Here is a 10,021-nt window from a genome sequence, read left to right as displayed (position 1 = left end):
CAGTTCGGATCCTGGGCGCTGACATGGCACCGCTCTTCAGGCCACGCTGAGGCGGTATCCCACATAGCACAACCAGAGGCACTCATAACTAGGATATACAACTGTGTACTGGGGAGCTTCCGGGAGAAGAAAAAAAAAAAGATTGGTAACAGTTGTTAGCTCAGGTGCCAATCTTTAGCAAAAAAACACAATTTCCAGCGTTCTAGGAGCTCCGTCGCAGGAATGGGAAGACCAAATATATGTTTCTTATTATGAATCATAATATCACACATACTTACGAGTATAATTTCTTTTTTGTTTGTTCTGAGGGTAGAAGTTTGATTTGGTTTGGCCCTGCTTGATAATTGACCCCCTTAAAGATTGAATGTAGGTCCCGTCTGTAAGGTTGAACTTGAGGGCAGATCAGATGTACCTGAGGTACGGCCAGCCCTCACTGGGGTGGCACGTTCTGCCTGAAGCACCACACGTACATAGCAGAGTGGAATAAGCACAAGTTGAAGGACAGATTGACCTAGTTCTAAACATATCTCTCCTCTGCCAAATGAGGATAATGTCGCCTATCACAAAGGACTGTTTTGAGAATTAAATACATAAAACACCTCGCATAGAGTCTAGAATTGAGTGCAGTCCCCACAAAATTGTCAGTTCCCTTCTTCTGACCAAGAAGAAGGTTAGTTCCCTTCTTCTAATCTTGCTCTTCTCCAAGGTCCCAAAAGTCTATGCGCTATCCACCTCCAGTGGCCTGTTTCCACCTCCTGGGTTGGTTTGAAATGGGTGTTTAAGTGGCCAATGATCAATTACATGTTTCCATGACAGCTCTTCCCAGTCATCTGAGAGCTCTGAAGAAAATTTCCTGTAATCAGTAACTCTAAGGACAGCAAGCACTTTGTTCCGAGTGTAAAATACATTGAGCACTAAGATTAATGTTATAGATGGCTTCCAGTCCAATGGCCTTAGCAGTCAGACTTGACTTCAGTGGTGAAATTCGGTTTTATGTTAAAATTCTAGATGTCAAAGGATAACTGTTTGTCCTTCCTGTAGTCCCTGTTCTTATATAAATGTGACTAGAGATATTGAAGATAATGTGAATAGGACTCTATTCTTTCCAGGCCCCAAGCAATGGTGTCCACAGACACACAGGAATTTTAAGGTCATTTTGAGCCCTAGGATTAAATAATGTTCAATCTCTCCCTGGTATTTAAAGAAGCAGATTAACTCATCAATATCACCAGGTACCAATAGGCCCGAAAGAGTGAATGTGCTTCCATGAGTACTTCACTACTAGCATAACTGTGGGCCGTCCAGGACCAGTTCAACTGACCCCATCTTATCAAAAGAGTAATTAAGAGTGGTTTTTCAGGAGCTGAGACCCCTTGTCCAGTTCAGGCTGGTTGAGACCACCAACCCATCAACTGGGCCTGCACAAATGCTCTGACAAGTGACCTTTTTGATGTCATGGAGCTAAAAACTCCACCCTCAGATCATGGTAACACCATAATTTTGTGAACATGAATCCTGTGATGAGGCATGAAGCTTGACTACACTCGCACAGATCATCAATTACCTCACTTCTCCCTTACCTCCGATCATTTATTCCTACACTTCAGACCACCTTGCCCCCAACCCCATAAATATCCCTGAGTCCCATTTTCGGGGAGGCAGATCTGAGATTGATTCTCCTGCTTTCTCGCTTGGCTGCCTTGTGATTAAATCCTTTTTCTTTGCAAACTCAGCATCTCGGTGATTGGCATAATCGTGCAGTGAGCAAGGCAAATCTGGTTTGGTAACACTAGGGAGTGATTTTTGCCCATGAAATAAGGTGTCATTAAATTCTATCCAAAATGTAAAATTTGAAGTTTGAAATAGCACAATATTAAATGTCTTAATAAAGTCTCTCTATGTACAAAATTTAAAATAATGTGAAACATCTCAATTTAAAATTCTTCAAGACTCTCATAATTTTAAAGCTAGTGACCCACATGAATTGCAAGTTGTGATTATCCTATAACCACAGGGCAGTGCCACTTTAGCTGGTTTCCACATATACCCATTGTCCCTTGTCACTCAAAAGTGGTAGAAACAAACGGCATCACAAACTTACAGTCATAGGCCTCACAAGTATAACTTGACAACCTTGCTGCCATGGCAGGCATGGAACCATTGGATGCTGGTTGCATGGGAAAAGGTCTTTAGATCAAGTCCAATCCCCTCATTTTACAGGGCTGAAATATTCCATTGAAGGGAACTCTTCTCAGCCTTGAAACAATGCTGAAAATTCTCGAACTCCACTAGTGAACTGTTAGTTAATAATTAGCTCTGGACACATATCTTAAATTATCACAGGGAATAGAGACCAAGGAAAAAGTAATCAAAGGAAAGTATCCTGGGGTGAGAATCATGGCAGATACTGGATCATGACAGACTGAGATGGTTCCATTTCCCCTCTTACTTTAAAGATAACTGGGTGTGGGATGGGGCTTCATATATACTTGAAAAAGAGGAAACATTTATGTAAACTATTATATGCTCCAGTTTTAACCTTTGGAAACAACTATAAAATGAAAATCTATACACTATTAAAAAGCTTAAAGTCTGGAACTAACAGGTAATGAAAATTTGGACCCAATATGGCTACACAATATCAATGAATGGCATTTTACTAAAGTATATACATACCTGCCATTCCCTTGTCCTTAGTATATATTCATCATGAGTAATATGATTATAATCACAAATAAGAAATTGGAGAGATTTTCCTCCATTGGTCCTAGAATTCAATAAAATTCTCAAAAATGTATCTCAATCTCAATTTGGGAATTCCTGATGATGGAGTATAACAGCTTGCCTGTAATTCAGTAGTGTTAACCATCCAAGAACCACACTATGGGAGACCAATAATGCTTGCAACACAAATGGTCATGATCCTGCACAGAAAACAAGAACGATGAGATCAACCTTTAAAGGGCTGATTTTTTTTTTTTTATTATTAATGTTATGATAGATTACAACCTTGTGAGATTTCAGTTGTAGATTTTTGTTAGTCATGTTGTGGGTACACCACTTCCCGCTTTGTGCCCTCCCCCCACCCCCCCTTTACCCTGGTAACCACCGATCAGATCTCCTTATCAATATACTAACTTCCACCTATGAGTGGAGTCATATAGAGTTCGTCTTTCTCTGACTGGCTTATTTCGCTTAACATAATACCCTCGAGGTCCATCCACGTTGCTGTGAATGGGCCAATTTTGTTAAAGGGCTGAATTTTAACCAGGATTTTTACTGTAAACTACTGTGGGCATGTGTTGTGAGAAAAGGCACATATGCAATTGTTTTTGCTAATTAGATGATTATAAAAATCTTTTAACTGATCCCCCCACTCTACCCCTACCTGTTCACTGAGAATAGTCCATTGTCATGCAGGATTCTTCCTCCTGCTTTCTCCCTGCTTTTCTAGCCTCTTGTTGTATTTCCCCTTCTAACAATAGCAGTGATACAGAACCTCTTCATCTCAAATTCATGTGCCCAAGGCGTAGCAAGCCAATCACTGAGACACTGGTGCTTGGAGATGGAGAAAGACTCTACTCCATCTGGCCAAGATGAGAAGGAGGGAACATGGGTTCACTCAAATCTGCCTTAACCAGAGCAAAAAGCAGCGGGCATTTATAGAGCTAAGGGGTTTGGCAGGAAGAGCTTCGGTGAAGCAAAGGGGCCACTCTCAATAAGCCCCTGGGCAGTTTGCCACGGGCTGCTGGGGGCCAGCCATCCAGTGACCGCAACCTCCCCGAAGGCATTCTCTTTCTTCTGCAAAACACTCATAAATCTTAAGACCTGAGTCACCCCTCAAGTTAAACAAGAAAAGGGCAAATCGACAAGATTCATCATCCATGTCTGTGTTGGTAACAAGGTCAAAAGGCAACCACATTCCTATTGAATACCTATAGTAACCCTCAGGTACCCGGTTCCAGCAGCACTTACACAGTGCTTGTGACGTGCCAGGCAGTGTTCGAAGCACTTTACAATATTATGTAGTTTAATTCTTGCAACAACATTTGAGATAAGTATTATTATTATTCAGTGTAGAGATGAGAAAATTAAGGCATAGAGAGATTAAGAAACTTGTCCAAGGTCACACAACTAGTGTGTGGTGGGATTTGAGGCTAGGCAGTCTGGCTCCAGAGTCCACTCTTAGCCACGAGTGTGTAGGCAACAATTTCTCTTCTGTTGCTCAAGTGTACTTTCTAAAACTTCCTTTCATTAGGGTTACCATGCTTCCAGGTTTGACTGGGACCGGTAAAGCCTGGTGTCTGTAATCATTTTTGAAAATTGTCCCTGTCTAGATATTAAAATATATCACACTTTTAATACTACCTACTTTCCACAGCTTCCGTTTGTTGAGTGCCCACTATGCACCAAAAAATTTACACTTATTATCTCATTAAACCACATAAGAATTCCATGATGTAGCAACAGTGATTGTCTCATTTTATAGCTGAGGAAATTGTGTCTCAGAGATATTAGGAAATTTCCCCCAAATTACATAACTCGTGTTTACTGAGCCAAGATTCAAACTCAGGTCTATCTGGTGCAAAAGCTCATGGCCTTAATCACTACTCCACTTTTGCTCCTTATGAAAGGCAAGCAGCCAAGAAAAATCACCTCAACTGTCACTAACTGGTGATACATAAATGGCAAGCAATAGGATATATTGGAGTGTATGAGGAAGCCATTTGGTGTAAAACTAACTCAACCTGACCTTGTTTTTCCAAAAGGAGCTGACGTGGCCATTGAGCATGCACTTTATATCTGCTTTAAGCATTTGCTATGTCCCAAAGACAAGAACAAATGGCGTTAGGATAGAGATGCAACTTGCCCCACATTGGCATTTCCTTAAGGATAAGCATCTCTCCCCAGGCGAGGAACTGATTGCTGAGCCCACCCTGTGACCACTCAGCTCAAGACAGCAGACCTGCTACATGCTGTGTGAATCCCTGTGCTGGGTAGGCAGTCTTGTGACTGTTGAAAAGGGACATTCCAATCATATGTGATACATGCTCTTTGACGGTATATAACCACTCTGTCCACCCCACTTCTTTAGTGCCTTTTCATCCTTGGAGAAGGAAGGCCCTGGGCTAGTCCTCAGATCTGGCTCATCATACACTCACCCCAATTTTGATTTATAGATTGGTTATGGACTATTTGCATTGACACTGGGTAAAGAAAAGTCCACTATTACTGGCTGCATAGAGTTCAACTAGGACAGCTGTTCTCAAAGGGCGGTCCACAGACTCCAGCAACCCCCAAGATCTTTTCATGGGGGTTATTGAGATAAAAATATTTTTATATTAATACTTGGATATTATTTGCCTCTTTCTATGTTGACATTTGAACTTATGATGCAAAAGTATTGGTGAGCCTATGATGAGATATGACTTCACACCCAGTAGGATAGTTATAATTTTTTTAAATTGAAAATAACAAGTATTGCTGAGGATGTGGAGAAATTGGAGCCCTCGGGCACTGCTGATGGGAATGTACAGCAGTGCAGCTGCCATGGAAAGCAGTTTGACAGTTCCTCAAAAAGTTAAACATAGACTTGCCATATGACCCAACAGCTCACCTACTAGATCTAGTCCCAAAAGAGTTGAAAATAGGTGTTCAAACAAAAACTTGTACACTCATGTTCACAGGAACACTGTTCACAACAGCCAAAAGGTGAAAACAACCAAAATGTCCACCAACTTTTGAAAGAATAAACGAAGTGTGTTATATTCACACAATAGAATATTATTCAGCTGTCAAAAGGAATGATGTACTGATATATGCTACAGTGTGGATGAAACTTGAAAATCTCATGCCAAGTGAAAGACCTAGACACAAAAGGTGACATATTGTATGAGTCCATTTATACAAAATGTCCAGACTAGGCAAATCTGTAAAGACAGAAAGCAGATTAGTGGTTGTCAGGGGCTGGGGGAAGGAGGAAGGGGACTAATTTTTTAATGGTACAGAATTTTCTTTTGGGGTATGGGGGATTGGAATTGGCCACCTCAAAATGTGTCTCTTTGGTTAAAGACAAAAGACTCTGAAAGAGACGTTGACCTTCCCCCTAACTGCCTAAAAGAATTTACGACAGAAGGCCTGTCCTGGGGACACCATAGATAACTCCGGGTATCTGTAGACTGTGAGGGTCCTTGCTAACATTATCCTTCTTATCAAAGTTCTGTCTACCAAACATTTGCTTTTCCATTTCCATGTGAATTGTCTTCCTCCCCTTTGACGTCCCAAACCACTACGCCCAAGTCCTCCTTTGTTTTTAGCGAAATATGGTATTTAAGGTGGTTGTTTTGGCCATTTTGGCTAGTTACTCAGTTTTCCTGGATTTCTCCCATGTATTCATGTTATAAAGTTTTGTTTGATTTTCTCTTATTATTCTGTCTCATGTCAATTTAATTCTTAGACCAGCCAGAAAGACCTAGAGGGTAGAGGAATTGTCATCATCCGCTACAGGGGAGTCATCCCTACAGGATGAAAAATGTTCTGGAACTAGATAGTAGTGGTGATTGTATAACGTTGTGAATGTACCAAATGGTACTTTAAAATGGTTAAAATGGTGAATTTTATGGTTTTAAAATTTTTACAGTAAAAAAATTGAAAAAAAAAGTAATGATGGGTAAAACTATTGGTGTCTTAGCACAAATGAAGGCAGTGGAACCAAACTGTACTAAAGGCATTGTAACCTTCGTTGTTACACACTTGCAGCAAATAAATGAACCAATGAATAAATAATTTTAAAGCAAGCTTTACTTAAAAATGTCCTTAAAGAAGCAGTAAATATTATTAACTTCATGAAATCTCAATTCTTGTGTATACATATTTTTTATATTCTGTGTGGTAGAGCAGAAAGTACCGAAAAAGCACTTCTGCTGCCTGGTGAAGTACAATGGGTTCTCAAGGAAAAGCACCTGTACGATTTTTGAGTGGTGAGATGAATTGGCTGCTTTTTGCATGGAAGACCATTTTCACTTTAAAGAACAATTGAAGGATAAATTATAGTTATTCAGACTTATTTATTTGGCGGATATTTTTTCAAAATCGAATGAAGACTATAATTTTCTATACATACATAATGTAATATATATTATATCTAAAGTTTAACTTATTATATATGTGTTTTCTAGTGTCTTTGGTATGGCTTTTATAGTGGTTGCTCTAGGTATTACATTAGATATATAATTATAAATTTATAAATTGTTACATTATATATAATTTATAATTTTATATATAATTACATATAACTTTTAAATATACTATGTATACACTTCTTTGTGTGTGTGTGTGTATATATATATATATTTATCTAAAATGTAATAAAATTCACTGGAGGAAAGACAGCTTTTTCAACAGAGCTGGAGCAGTTGGACATCTATAAGTCAAAAAATGAACTTCAACCTAAACCTCACACTTTTTTCAAAAATTAACTCAAGGGGCTGGCTCCGTGGCCGAGTGGTTAAGTTCGCACGCGCTGCTGCACCGGCCCAGGGTTTGGATCCTGGGCGCGGACATGGCACCGCTTGTCAGGCCACGTTGAGGCGGCGTCCCACATCCCACAACTAGAAGGACCTGCAACTAAGATATACAACTGTGTACAGGGGGAGTTTGGAGAGATAAAGCAGAAAAAAAAAAAAAGATTGGCAACAGTTGTTAGCCCAGGTGCCAATCCTTAAACAACAACAACAACAAAAAAAATTAACTCAAAATGTATCACTGACTTCAATACAAAACAAAAAATTATAAAGCATTTTTTAAAATAGGAGAAAATCTTCAGGATCTAGGGCTAGCCAAAGAGTTCTTAGACTTGACACCAGGAGCACAATCCATTAAAAAGAAAAGATGATAAATTGGACTTTATCAAAATTAAAAACTTTTGCTCTGCAAAATACTGTTTTAAGAGAATGAAAAGACAAGCTACAGAGTGGGAAAATACGTTTTCAAACCACACATTTGACAAAAGGATAGATTTGGAATACATAAGGAACTCTCAAAACACAGTGGTATAAGAGCAAAAACTCCACAGGGCGTGAGCAGAAGACGTAAAGAAGTCGTCCACGGAAGAGGATACACAGATGGCAAATAAGCACGCGAAAAGATGTTCAATATCATTAGTCATTAGGGAACTACCAATGAAAACCACAATGAGAGATGGCTACACACTTATTGGAGTGGTTAAAATAAAAAATAGTGACAAGTGAATAGAAGCCAATCTGAAAAGGCGACATGCCATATTAGTCCAACTAAATAACTTTCTGGAAAAGGCAAAACCATGGAGACAGTAAACAGATTAGTAGTCGCCAGGGGTTACGGGGGAGGGAGGGATGAACAGGTGGAGCACAGAAGATTTTCAGGGCAGTGAAACTACTCTCTAGGACACTATTATGGTGGATACATGTCATTATACATTTGTCAAAACGCATAGAATGTGCAACGCTAAGAGTGAATCCCAATGTAAACTATGGACTTTAAGTGATCATAAAGTGTCAATGAAGGTTCACAGATCGTAACAAATTTACCACTCTGGTGGGGATGTTGATAGTGGGAGAGGATGTGAGTACATGGGGGCAGGGGGTTTATGTGAAATCTCTATACATTCTGCTCAATTTTCCCGGGACTCAAAAACTACTCTAAAAAATAGTCTATTAAGAAAAAAATAATGACAACATCAAAAGCTGGCAAGGATGCAGAGAAACTGGATCACCACTGGTGGTAGAAATGTAAAATGGCAATTTCTCAAAAAAACTAAACATGCAACTGCCATATGACCCAGCAATGCTGACCTGGGCGTGTATCCCAGAGAAATGAAGATTTATGTCTGTACAAAAACCTGTACGTGAGTGTTTATAGCATCTTTATTTGCAATAGTCCCAAACTGGAGACAACCTAAATGTCCAGCCACAAGTGAATGATTAAACAAGCTGTGGTGCATTCATACTGTGGAATACTATGCAGCAATCAAAAGGAGCAAACTGTTGTACACACAAGAACCTGGATGAATCTACAGAGAATTATGCTGAGCTAGAACAATTTTAAGAAAGCAATCCCCAAAGGTTCTACACTGTATGGTTCCATTAATATGACATTTTTTAAATGATAACATTATAGAAAGAGATAGATTAATGGTTGCCAGGGGTTAAACAGGAGGCGGGAACAAGAGGGAAATGGACAAAGCTATATGAAGGCAACTTGATGGGTTTTTGTGGTAATGAAAATGCTCTGTATTTTGACTGTATAATGTCAATATCTTGATTGTGACATTGTACTATAGTTTTGCAAGATGTTACTGTTGAGGGAAACTAAAGTAAAGGGTACACAAGATCTCTGTGTAATATTTCTTACAACTGCATGTGAATGTACACTCATCTCAAATAAAATGTGAATTAAAAAAATTGAATGAAGTGAGCCTGTCACTACAAGGAAGACGGTACTTGTTGCCAAAGATAAGATTTAAGCTTTTGAGCAAAGATTAGAATTTTGGAAAATGTGTTTCCGCCACTGTGAACGTCAACTTCTCAGGACTTAAAGACTTTTTTATGAGATCAGTAGTGATATTGACTAATGTTATGCTTTGTTACTGTGTAACGAAATGTGCCAAAAGTTATAAGAGCTGAAAAACTCAGTGAACCAATATTTTGTAAATGATCAATCTACAATATTGCAAAATCACGCATAGCTGAAAGAGCCATTCAAAATATAAGACAGATGAATGATAGATGTACTGGACAGAGTACAAAAGGTCATTGATATGACTTCAGATTCCAATCACAACCAGCGTTTAAGAAATTACCATTTGTCAACTTTTACTATAGTATTCAAAAAGAATATCCACAATTACCTTTTCCAACTATGAATCTGTGTGAGGTTAGATTTTCTTCTTATCCTTCATCTAAAATAATATATCACAATAGACTGAATGGGGACACATATATGAGAATTTGGTTGTTTCCTATTAAGCCGGACAGTAAAGATT

Source organism: Equus przewalskii, chromosome 7, assembly GCF_037783145.1.
Source record: "Equus przewalskii isolate Varuska chromosome 7, EquPr2, whole genome shotgun sequence".
NCBI classification, from domain to species: domain Eukaryota; kingdom Metazoa; phylum Chordata; class Mammalia; order Perissodactyla; family Equidae; genus Equus; species Equus przewalskii.
This window is presented reverse-complemented; position numbering follows the sequence as displayed.